Source organism: Arachis hypogaea, chromosome 9 (assembly GCF_003086295.3).
Source record: "Arachis hypogaea cultivar Tifrunner chromosome 9, arahy.Tifrunner.gnm2.J5K5, whole genome shotgun sequence".
NCBI classification, from domain to species: domain Eukaryota; kingdom Viridiplantae; phylum Streptophyta; class Magnoliopsida; order Fabales; family Fabaceae; genus Arachis; species Arachis hypogaea.
In genome coordinates, this window is record NC_092044.1 from 61,443,440 (window position 1) to 61,456,051 (window position 12,612).

Sequence of the window (12,612 nt, forward strand, 5' to 3'; positions counted from 1 at the left end):
TTTATTCCTCCTATCATCAATCAACAATTGTATCAAAGCTATTCTATAATCATGAGAGTTATTCTTCTTCTTGATATATAAGCAATTATGGCACAAAAACTCATGAAAATGCATCAATTCATCCATGGTTGATTGAATCTAAGGAAACATGAATTTCTACCCAAATGGCTTACTTGTGGCCTAAGAATGCATGAAAACCAAGTAAAAAAGCTAGTGAAAAAGCATAGGAAAACATGACATGGTAACATGTCATCAATTTTTCAACCATATGATCAACCGAATCAATTTTTCACATTGAATCTCGAGGCAATGACTTCAGATTATTTTTTTGGTCAAGGAGACCATAAGGATGATCCTTGATCCCACCTGTTTTGTGATTGTCTATCAAGGGCTTAGAATAACACCTAGCAGCTCCTGATAGTGGTCCTTGATACAATGGTTTTGCTTTAATAATATTTTCAATTCATTATAGACACAGGTGTTTCTGAATTTGAATTTATATAATGGACAAATGTTTGGTTCATTTGGTATTATACAATAGTTTTATTTTAATAATATTTTTGATTCATTTGCAGTTCAGGTATGTTGTCAATGAATAATTTGTCCCAATGGTTAGAATGGCTTTCAAGACAAATTGAATGGAATAGAATGAAATCTAATACAATTGAATAAAGTGATAATAAATAATTTCATTCTTTTTGATAAAAAAAAGACTCAATCATTAACAAAAACACATCGAATTCATTTCTGGATCCAAATGAATCTCAATTAAACCAAGAAATAAACTGAAATTACTTAAGAAATAAAAAATTTGGTCAATATTTATCAACAGTATCAAGTGAACATCAATTAACACACAAATGAACTGAAATAAATTAAGAAATGAACCGAAATTATTTAATAATGGCAGTAGAGAAAACCAGAACTAATAAAGATGTTCGCAAAATATTGGTATTATTGGTAATGACGATAACCAAGAAAGAGAAGGAGAAGGAGAAGGAGAAGGAAGAGAAGAAGCGCGTGATTTAAAAAGAGTTTATAACAACTTGATTAGACTTAGTTAAATATATATATAAGAGATTATTTCATGTGTTAAATATATATACAATTATGCTTATTATGTGATAATATATAAGAGAATATCTATAATTTTCAAATCTTAAATACTTAAATAGAATTATTTCTAGAAGAAAAATATATATAATTTTACTCACATAGTAAGAATCATCTACTTAATATATTAAAACTGGGTTTTCTCTGTAACACCCTAATTAGCCTAAGCCTTACCTCACGTCGTAAAGCCAAGGTTAATCAGAGATTACGACAGTTCTAAACTCAAACATAATATATATATATATATATATATATATATATATATATATATATATATAGAAAGAATAGTATAATCTAGAAGCCCGATAAAAGATATAGCTCAAAAACAGAATTTCGAAGCACAAACGTACTAACGGAGCTACTAGCTTAAGGCATAAGAAACAGAGAAGATATAACAAAAGATAAGTATATAATATCATAGGGAACTAGTCACGACTCGCGGAGTTTAAGCCGGCTAGCCATATACTGATATACAAAACCATACAGTGAAAACAGCTTATACAAGTTTTGTTCTCTCAAATACATGCCTCTAGGCAAAACAAAATACAAAAGGAGAGATGTATAAACAAAATAAACCAAAAAGAACTCAAAATGACCCAAGATTCTCCGCTCCTGTCACCAACCAAAGCAACTCACCGGATGGGTTGCGACCTGCATCTGAAAAATACAACAACAATATGGTATGAGAACCGGAGGTTCTCAGTATGGTAACAGTTCCCAGTGATATAAGATATAAGACCCCGGGACGCCAAAGGCAATCCTAAGCTTCATATCCATCACAAGATTCAACTTAAAGTATTATAAAACATTTAAGCATAATATACCAACTTGACTTAAATAAACCAGGTTATCTATCTTAAGGAATTTCTATTCTAACCAAACACCGCTGTCCCACAGCCTTCACCAACCGATCCTCCATGCGATTCCATCGCCACCGCCTTCCGAACCTCCTCAATCCCAGCAGAAAACACAGATAATGTTCAAAGCAAGTAAAGCACAAGTAGTAGCATAAATGGCAAATAATTCAGATAGCAAGTAAGCATGTTATTCAATTAGGCAAACCATTACAAGTAGACAAAGCATACAAGCAAATAGGAAATGCATATGATGAATGCCTGCCCTACTGGCTGTGATATCACATTGTCGGTTCAACTGCCAACCCGACACATCTCCATGGAGACGTCGCCCTTCGGATTTCTTATATGGGAACCCCCGAGATATAGTGCCCGGATCACTGTCCAGGTACCGGCGCCTGCTCGCCCTATAGATCCGAAGGGATGCGAGCGGGATATTCTTGCCTCAGACCTCACATCTCAACGTAAGCGGGATTAACCACCGTCCTTACGCCGCCACCGCTACCTCGACAGGCGGGATTAACCACCGTCCCCGCCAGGTGCATAGCGTCTCAAAATATCATGTAAAAATATTATTTCAGTGGTTTTCAAAAGTATTTTCAACATACATATATCCATCACTTAAATCCGAGTCTCCGACTCATCTCAACCACTGTCCCTTTATAACTCAGTTTCCAAATACCAAAAGTCTATCATTTCTCATTTCATATACCAATCATCCTTCACCTAACGTCAAACCATTCTCAGCACGCCAGAAACCTAGGCCTCCGTTTTCTAATTTACCTTAAAATCATGTACTAGAGCCCTTAATTTATATCCCATGTTCTAATACTCAAAACTAGGCCCAAATGTCTTAAAATGGTGTTATAGAAGCTTACAACCTTGTTAAAAAGGCAAAATAGTTGAAAACAAATAAATTTTTGAGAAACAAGACGTGTGCACCCGCACAATTCAGAAATCATGAAACTCTACAACTTTGCAAAATTTCAGATTTTTAACACCAACTTTGAATGATCGTAACTTCCTCTACAAAATTCCAATTTTCACAATCTTTATACTGATTCAAAGAGTTTTCAAAGATCTTTAATTCTAAACAATTTTCAATCAATTTCGAAAACCGAGGCAAAAGTTATGATCGAACAAAGTTCACCAAAAAATCAATTTTTCCAACTTCACAATTACCACCCTATCTCACCATACCCATACCAAATCATACCAAACCATCCAAAGCTCCATTTTTCATCAAAATGTACCTGTTATAGCATAATACATCAACCTCACCACATTTTCCTCCTCATTTCATTATTCTCAATTCCAACATTAACTATATAACACATATGATCAAAATCACCATCAAACCCACCATTTCTTAAATCATAACACTACAATCATCATAAGAACCAACTCCCAATCCATACAATCATTCAACATCATCATATCATTATAATTCATCACAATCAACTCAACATTCATCAATTCATCAATATTTAGCACACCAACCATCATTTTAGTTCAACCTATCCTATTGGTCACTAGCCTATGTGTCCATGAATATTATATACTACATAGAGGAAACTGAAACCATACCTTGGCCGATTCCCTTTATGCACCCAAACTCAAAATGAGTACCAACAAGCTTCCAACCACAATCCAAGCTTTCAAATCCACTCCAACAAGCACAAATAAGTTCCAAAAGCTCCCAAAGCCACAATAATCAAACTATATACATATAAATCACCACAAATCAACCTAGGGTTCAACATAAGCATAATCTCACAAGGGTTTAAGAGCTTTTACCTTTCCCAACAGATTTGATAACACAAATCCAAAGCTAAGCAAGGATTAGAGCAAACCTAAACATCCAAAATCACAAAAACCCATTTAACCCAAAACTCTAATAAAACCCGAAATTTTGAAGAGCAGAACTGGAAGGATTTCGTGATTACCTTGAGGGTTTCTTGGGTGGGTTTTGTAGAGCTCTTCACAAGGAACGCGTAGCCGCAAACGGTGCGGGGATCGGAGCTCCGTAGCTCAAGATATGAGCTTGGGAAGTTTGAAGTGAATAGTAACAATGGTGGAAAGCTCTCACCTCTCTCCTCACTTCAGCTGCTGTTGTGTTTAGGTTATGAGGGTGAAAGTGGCTAAAATGGGTTCATTTAAGTGTATTTATATGTTGGGCTTGGACCCAACTTGGGTCCGGTCCAACCCGTTAGCGTTTTTAGCCCGTTTGGCCTAACTTCGGGCCAAATCTTTAAAATTAAAGCCCGGTTTTCCATTTCTAATGTTTTTCTAAGGTTTTTGATGGTTTTCACTTTTCTCGTGCGGTACCAGGCAGACTTGAACCGATTCAACCGGTTCAATTGCCGGTTCGCAATTTTTCACGGTTTTTCGTAGAAAGCACATTTTCTGACTCAGAAAGACCCACTGAGTCCAAAAATCACCTTTAAATCCTCAAATTCTCTCTCTAACCTTTCGGAATCTAATTTGGGCAATTAATTCACTTAATTAACCGGTTGATTCGTTGCGGTTCTTACATTCTCCCAATTAATAAAGGTGAGGTGTCGATCTCTCGTGACTTCGTTTTTCCTCCAAAATGAATGCACTTTTTTCTATTGTAAATTATTTTATAAAAAATATATTTATTATAATTATATTATAATTAATATTTAATGAATAATACATAATTATACTAATTTAGCAACATATCTTCATTATAATTATATCAAATCAATATTTAATGCATTATTAAACTACTTATCATTTATCAATTAAAAATACTTTTAATCATTTTAATAATAATACTAATAATAATAATAGTAATATATAATAATAGTAATAGTAATAATAATAATAATAATAATATATCATAATGATATGATAATAGCACCGATCGTGGTAATCATAATAATTATATTTAATTCTAATCATAAAATGATCAAATCTTATGATATTAATAACGTACATTAATTTTAAATACTTTTAGTCATTTTAATTATATTAATTTTAAAAATATTAATATTATTTTAATTCTTATTCGTTATCCAATAATAATAATAATAATAATAATAATAATAATAATAATAATAATAATAATAATAATAATAATAATAACTTGAAAAAGTCGTATATAAACTATTTCAATTACCCGTGTATTATTATTAAAATTCTATATGTTCCTATATATAAGTCTTGAAAATACGAAATGGCACGAGCTATTAGTGTAGAGTTGTTTAGGTTTGTTTAGGAAGATATAATCTATCTACTTAATATATTAAAATTGGGTTTTTTCTCAACTAATAAAAGTGAGGTGTCAATTTTTCATGAACCTATTTTTCCTCCAAAATGAATGCATTTAATGAATAATACATAATTATACTAATTTAAGAAAATATCTTTAGAATAATTATATAAAATCAATATTTAATACATTATTAAACTACTTATCAATTATCAATCGAAAATATTTTTAATCATTTTAATAAATAATGCATAATTATACAAATTTAGAAAAATATCTTTATTATAATTATGTAAAATCAATATTTAATGCATTATTAAACTAATTATCAATCAAAAATATTTTTAATCATTTTAATTATATTGATACCATTCTAATTCTTATTCATTATTCAATGATTTTATTAGTAGCAAGTTGTTACCTTAACGGTAACTCATTTATAATAATAACAAGTATAATTACCCGTGCCATGCACGTGAGAAGATTGAAATTATAATTTTAAATTATTTTTTTAAAATTAATTTGAATTATAATAATTTGATTAATAAAAAAGTAACATGTTAGGAAATAATTAGCAAATATCTTCAATGGAGATACTTACTACAATTAGGTGAAATTTATTTCATTATATTTTATTAACCTTTATGATTAATTCAATAGAGATACTTACTCAATATATATGTTATCTACATTAATTATATGCCAATATTTTTAGAAAAGAGCTAAAAGATGAGATATATAAATATATATAATATCATTGCTATATAGGAAGTAGGGCTGTCAAACGGGCTAGTCCGGTCCATTTAGGCCCAGCCCATTAAGCCAGTTGGTTAAATGGGCTAACCCGTTTAAGCCCACTTTATTCACAGGCCAGAATTTTAATTTCTAGCCCGGACCGTTTATGGTCAGTCCAATGGGTTAAACGGGCCAGCCCGTTTATCATTTAATTTTATTTTTTGAAAAATATTTTGACAAAAAATACCACTTTTAGGTCAAAAATCTTTAAAAATAATATTTTTTTTTTAGTTGATAGGTCTGATTTTCAGGTCGAATCGAGAGAAATATCAACTAAAAGTACTAATTTTTTTGAAAAAAATGTAAAAAAAAAAAAAAACGGGCCACCCATTTAGCACATAGGCTAGCCCGAAATTTAAACGGGTTTAATTTTAGAGGCAAAGTCCGCCCATTTAAATGGGTAAACGGGTTGGTCCGATGAGTTTAGCTCATTTTGACGGTTCTAATAGGAAGCATACATAAATTGATACATTTTTTTATTATATTATACAACTTAAAATTGTAGTATCATGTTATTATTAATTCTAGATACTTGCTATAATTATATCAAATTTAATTATGACTCTAAATAAATAAAATAGATAACATTCAATATTATTTTTTTCTTTTTGCATTCAATATTTACTGTAAATATAAAAAGTAAGATAATTAATGAAAAAACATGAACAGAAAATTAAATATATTAATTAAAATTCAATTTGTTATCTAATTAATCTTGTATCCATACAATAAAACTTTATGAAAATATTATGAATCACAAACTTTTTTTATTCTGCATAAAAAAAACAATATACGTAACTTTTAGTCGTACAAAAATAATTATAAGAATTAATTATTGATGTTGATATTAATCACAATTAATTATTGATATCCTATTCTTTTTTAAATATATTTTACCTTTTTTAAAATATAATGCATGTACCATGTAGACCTTTTTATTATTATTATTATTATTATTATTATTATTATTATTATTATTATTATTATTATTATTATTATTATTATCCACTAATTGATATTAAATTAAATAGGTCACTATTAATATGTGCATCAACTATCTTCTAATAAAATTATTATACTTAAATGCGGATTAGAACTATATCAAATTGATATAATTAGAATGATTAAAAATATCGATAATTGATACGTAGTTTAATAACGCATTGAATATTAATTATAATTAATTAATTTATATAAATTATAATAAATGGTGAGATTTGAATGGCTAATCAAATTAATTAATTGATATAATTAATTAATTATAATTGATTTGCTTTGACGAATTAAATGAAATAGATTTGGAAACACCTCAAGAGCATGTCACATCAGTTCCATCATTAAATGCAAAAATTCTATTTTTATATAATAGAATAGAATAGAATAGAATAGATAATAAAGATATTTTCTTAAATTAGTGTAATTATACATTATTCATTAAATATTTATTATAATATTGTAATATAATTATAATAAAAATATTTTTATAAAATAAATTTATTTAGAGAAATATAAATTGGTTATTAATGGCCGATGCCATTATCATATAATTATCATATTATATTATTATTATCATTATTATTATCAATATAATTAAAATGATCAAAAATATTTTCGATTGATAATTGATAAGTAGTTTAATAATGTATTAAATATTGATTTCATATAACTATAATAAAGATATTTTCTTAAATTAGTATAATTATGTATTGTTGCTTAAATGCTAATTATAGTATAATTATAATAAAGATATTTTTATAAAATAAACTTAGAAGAGAAAATAGTGTATTATTTTTGGCGGAAAAATAGATTCACGAGGAATCGACACCTCATTTTCATTAGTTGGAAGAAAACCCAATTTTTGTATATATATATATATATATATATATATATATATATATATATATATATATATATATATATATATATATATAAACTAATTACAAACTGTATGAATTTTTAATGCAGATACTAATTGTTACTAATAGAAAAAAATTATATAAATAGAAATTATATAATTTCAATCAATTTCGTATAACAAAACAGTAGTTAACAAAAAGTATAGAATCTTTTTTTGACATAAGTATTATGCCATACGTATAAATTATACGGGTTATTTTATAACTTCATATATATGTATAACAAAGCAGTTTAATATTATATTTTATCTATATTAATTATATGTCAAAATTCTGAAAAAAGAGATAAAAGTGGAGATATATAAATATGTATAATATTATTGTTGTATATGAAGCAGTTTTACATTATTATAATTATAGAGACTTACTATAATTATATCAAATTTAATTATGACTGTAAATAAATAAAATATGAAACAATCAATACTAATTTTTTTCTTTTTATAGTCAAAATTTACTGTAAATATAAAAAATAAAATCACGAATGATTAAAAATTTGAGTAGAATATAAAACTCCATAAGCTAAATTCAATTTGTTAACTAATTAATTTGATGTCCATATAATAATATTATTATTATATATTGACTAAAACTGTGAATACATACTAATAAAATTATTACATACGAATGAGAATTAGAATTTTATCAATTATATAAATTCGAAATTATTATTATTATTATTGAATAATGATGATAATTCATGTGATAATGAATATTACCTATAAAACATCTAAAATTAAATAATATTTAACAGTAATTATGTGACAATTATAATTCAAAAATTACTGTATATGAAGTCACGTGAATGATTATTATAATTGATATAATAATTGCTATAATTGCTACATATTCTCAATCTTATAGGTTGTATCAATTTAACTATATCAATTATATTCAAATTAATAGTCAATTATTTTTATGAAAATTCTTGCTATAATTAGGTTATACTTATGAGATTATCTTGTACTAATCGTTATAATTAATTTAATAAAGATATTTATTAAGTATATATGTTATCTATATTAATTATATGCCAATATATATTTGTAAGAATGAGTTTAAAAAAGTGATATATAAATATATATAATATTATTGTTATATAAAAGTTAGATTTAAATAATATATTAAATATTGATTTGATATAATTATAATAAAAATATTTTTCTAAAATAATATAACCATACATTATTCATGAGCTAATTATAATGCAATTAAATATATAATAATATTCTATATTATTTATTTACCGTCATGATTTGATTTGATTGTTTTTTAGTTTATTTACATAGATAAATGATTAAAATATATAACATAACTATCGTAATTATTATAATTTTATGATATAATTATAATTAACATATTTTATCATAATTAAATATTGATTTGATATAATTATAATAAAAAATTTTTTCTAAAATAATATAATCATATATTATTTATGAGACAAATATAATGCAATTAAAGATATTATTATATTATAATGTCTACTTACTATATTAATATAATATCAAAAGATACATGTTTCATTATTTTTTATAGATAAAATCAGTTTTTATTGGCAACTAAATTGTGCTTAGGACAACGAAAACTATATATTTAGGTAGAGTTTTTTTTTGTCAAATATAATGAAAATACCAATAAAGAAATAAAGAATAAAAATAAACTTAAATAATATACTTGACACGACTTTATTTTATTAATTATTAAATTATTTAAAAATAGTACCTCCACGAAAAATAATCATAATATATAAATTGAGGCAATAATTTAAAATTCTCTAATTATAATTTAATCAAATACTAATATTAAAAGCAAAATTATTTAAACAATATTGAATCTATTCTAGTCTTTAGTCATGTATAGTATAAAGTCATTCTCGTAACGACAACCAACTGAAATAATATCGTAAGTATCAACATTTAAAATTCGTACAAATTTAAAATTAATAGTACATCAATAAAGTTAAAAACACAACGAAAAGGATGACAAAAGTATTGAGAGTTTGGGACATTCATTTTGCAGCTCACAATAAAAATCTGAGGACACTTGCTGTAATAAGAGCAATTAAAAAAAAAATCTGAATTTGAACCAAATTGACCAATTTAGGATGGTGAATCTAATGAGAAATTATGCAACCAAACAATTATAATAATTTGATAAAAAAGGAGGATGAGTAAATTATAAATGTTAGATAATTAAAATTATTGATAAGTAGTTTAATAACGATCTACTTAATTTTAATTATTTTAATTATAAAAATAAATTACAAATGTTAGATAATTCATTAATAATTAAAATTATAATAATTTACTCATCCTCCTTTAACCACATTCCATTAGGTTGGTCATAATAGGTGAGTAGATCCAACAATCATTCGGTAAAGTAGAGATTATTGCCCCTTCTTTGAACGCTTACATCTATGTAGTTGGAATCTGAATCAGTGAAGACAACTCGATGAGGTATTTTATAGATGTGATACATTGTAAACAATTGTGGTAAAAGACAGTTGAACTGGAACATTAGACAATAAGAACAACTTAGAGTAACAACAATTAATAAATTATTAAAAGAATAATATAATAGAATGTGTATATGAAAAATATTATAAAAAATTATAATTGTACCTTAAAAGGATCAACTTCAATAAAAAATGAAGAATACATTCTTATTTTATGAAGTAGTAAAAAAAATACTAAATATAAAATTATGAACTGACTCTCAAATTTAGATGTATGTACGATAGAAAAACATTATTTATAGACCTTAGTAAAACAAAAATAAATATGTAAATTAATTACTATTAAGGCAATTTGTTATTATGTATAGTAATTACGCATTATAATTGATAAGTAGTTTAATAGTGCATTAAATATTGATTTGATATAATTATAATGAAGATATGTTCTTAAATTAGTATAATTATATATTATTTATTAAATATTAAATATAATATAATAATATAATTATAATAAATAATTTAGAATAGATGAAAAATTTTATTCGTTTTGGAGGAAAAACGGACTCACGAGAGAGTGACACGTCACCGTTATTAGTTGGGGGAAAACCCAGTTTTAGTATATTAAGTAGATAATAATAAATAATAATAATTTTATTAGGATAAAAATCAAATTCTATTCCTAATATAAAAATACAAAATTTTATTCCTTCCATTTTTATTTTACAACTATAAAAGACCATGTATGCTAGAAGAAAATATCAGTTGTTTACCAATTACTCTTTTTTACAACAATTCTTTTTCTTTCTATGAGGTGTCGTTGCAAGAAAGCAACTATAGTGGATACAAACCACCACACTCTCCAACTCCCGTGCTCATCATTCGGGGCTACATATGATATGTTATCCATGAAGTATTTATAGACCATGGTGTTATCATATATGTATAAATAAGAAAAGTTTCGTATTTAAATTTAAGTCATTTACCTGTTTATGGTATATTGTAGTGTAAAATTACTTTCAATTTGTGTTGTGCAATGATATTATGGTCTAATTTAAGCTTTTATTTTAGAGCTGTATTATGATTTTATCTCATCATTTTTTCTTAGATATCAAGTTGACTGATGCACCACTAGTTCTTCTTCTGTTTTTTATTCTTCATATCTAATGGCTATTAACTACGATTCTATCAATAGTATTACCTATGGTAGATTATGTGATGAAAAAGTTTGGAAAATAAGTGTAAGAATTATAAGGTTATGGAAAGTTCCATCTAAATTTGATAAGAGCAAGACGACTTACATAAAAATTGTTCTCATAGATGATAAGATTAGTTGATTATTTTTCATGATTCTTTCAAGTGATGCTAGGTCCAGTTTAAAAATATTTTTTGTTCATATTTTAAGTTTATTTAATAAGTAAACCATTGCACGAATCAAAGACAGTGCGACACGAATCAAAGACAGTGCGATTTAATAGCTTTATAAGTGCTAATAGCTTTTATATTTAATTTGTTTTATAGTGTGATAAAATTCATTGTTTAATAAAAAATTATTTGACAAAAATAATGTTTGAGAATGAACTTATCGAGGGGAAGGTCTATATCTTCTCAAATTTTTTGATTAATGAATCAAGCGAAATTTATCTTCCGACTACACACGTGTGTAGAATAACTTTTAAGAAAGAGTCACGTATAGTAAATATGGTCGATGATCGTAAAATTATATACTAACATTGATATAATATTGTTTCAAGTATATGTTTTGTAGGTATCAAAAGAAAGTGTTGAGTTATTTTTTAGTGGGTTTAAATTTTTTATTATTTATTGGAGAACTTTGTACATTAGGATTTTCTAATAATCTGTTGTTCATTTTGAGTTGATTTTGATATGTCCTTACTTAACAGTAAAATAACATATAAAAATTTATTGGTGGGTCTAAGTATTACTAGATTACTTTTGGTCATATTGAACATATATGTCGGATTTATTAAAAAAGATAGACTACTAAAACCAATTAGTAACTATTAGAGTTAATACACTTAACACTAGATTAAGAAAAAGCAAACAATACATAATATGTTACTTTTTTATTAATCAAATTATTATGATTCAAATTAATCTTAACAAAACAACTTAAAATTTTAATTTCAATCTTATCACGTGTATAATACGGATTATTACACTTATTTCATCTCAATAATAGAAGAGTGAGCTAAATCTATGTCTTCCAACATCAAAATC

General features: G+C 26.0%; 1 long non-coding RNA gene across 1 annotated transcript; it reads right to left on the reverse strand.

Moving 5' to 3' along the window:
* Positions 1 to 1,505: 1,505 nt before the first annotated feature.
* Positions 1,506 to 4,107, reverse strand: LOC112710982 (uncharacterized). Its single transcript, XR_003157134.3, has 4 exons — positions 3,914 to 4,107; positions 3,765 to 3,820; positions 3,555 to 3,686; positions 1,506 to 1,770 (listed from the first exon to the last, which is right to left on the reverse strand). It is a non-coding gene; the product is annotated as an uncharacterized lncRNA (long non-coding RNA).
* Between the last annotated feature and the right edge of the window lie 8,505 nt (positions 4,108 to 12,612).